This window comes from Acipenser ruthenus, chromosome 27 (genome assembly GCF_902713425.1).
Source record: "Acipenser ruthenus chromosome 27, fAciRut3.2 maternal haplotype, whole genome shotgun sequence".
Taxonomy (NCBI): Eukaryota; Metazoa; Chordata; class Actinopteri; order Acipenseriformes; family Acipenseridae; genus Acipenser; species Acipenser ruthenus.
Window position 1 is genome coordinate 4,969,432 of NC_081215.1, and position 1,462 is coordinate 4,970,893.

Consider the following 1,462-nt stretch of genomic DNA (forward strand, 5'->3'; position numbering starts at 1 on the left):
CAGCAGTCTGTAAATTTGATTTCTTTTTTGTTTTTTAATATACAGGTGTTTTAAAATGGGGGGAAAGCAAAAATGTCTTATTGTAGGGCTCTGGCTACAATAACAGATTTTTTTGTTTTTGTTTTATATAAATCAATTGGAAATATAAACATTTTCATATGTTTTCTATCTTCAGTATGATACATAAATCAAATAAAAACAGTAGTTTCTAATAGCAATAAACCGTGATTAGAATGCATAATTACTTTCCTTATACTGTCACCTACCAGGGGATAATGCCCTCAAACCAGAGTTCTATTAAGTAAGTTATGTTTTGTTTTTAATAGAAAGATAGATAGATTTGTTTAACCTGGTGGGTGGGGGGGGTAGTTACACATCATGGGGATGGAGAATCGCTACATCAACGACAAAAGAAATTGCTTGTCTCCATATGAATGTTTGATTTATTATCGTTTCCAGCTCAACCCTGGGATCAATCATGTGGCGTCAGCCCTGCATTTCAATCAAAGCTGCTTCTGCAGAGAGTCGGAGAAAAAGTTTGAGCCTAATTATATAATCAGACTCCAACATCATGTACTGTTGCAGTTAAATGAAAACGTGGGGCCATTAACCAATGCCATGGTATAAGAATAAAACACACTCCTGTCCGTCCCTTTTACTGTCTTTACAATACAATCCTCTCTCTCTCTCTCTCTCTCTCTCTCTCTCTCTCTCTCTCTCTCTCTCTCTCTCTCTCTCTCTCTCTCTCTCTCTCTCTCTCTCTCTCTCTCTCTCTCCTCTCTCTCTCTCTCTCTCTCTCTCCTCTCTCTCTCTCTCTCTCTCTCTCTCTCCTCCTCTCTCTCTCTCTCTCTCTCTCTGGCAAGTCATTTATTTTGCTTCCTGACCCCTCTCTCCATGAGCGAGAACTTTTCCACTTTTCCTTGGCGGCTTGGCAAGCTGCTTTTATTTATTTGTACAGTCATAACTAGAGAGCAGCCAAATGTTTGGGATTTCTAAAGTTTGGAAGAGATTACAGACCAAGCGGCGTTCAAAAACAATATGCTTGGTCAAACGTCGGCGGATCTAAACACAGTCGCTGTTTAATAAGCAAGAAAGCGGCCAAGGTTATGAGGATCATGAGACTCTTTCATTCTGAACCCTGCTGTTCAACTCAACTGAATAGACCCCATACAGGTTTATCATTATAAATCAACTAGGAATGCAAAAGCAAGGCACAATGGCATAGTAAAAAAGAGCTGGATCTCACCCTTATTGGATAGCCTGTTATTCCCTGTCTGATTGAAAAAGTAGTTCAATGCAATTCTAAAATATTAAAAGCAAAACAAAAAATAAAGTTTGATATGCAATTATGATGCAAACATTTTTACAGTTTCTATAGTGCTTGGATACTCGCCACAAGCTCATAAGGGAACCGTTTTCTAACACTGTTTAAGATGTGGGACCAGTAGAGACACACGCACAC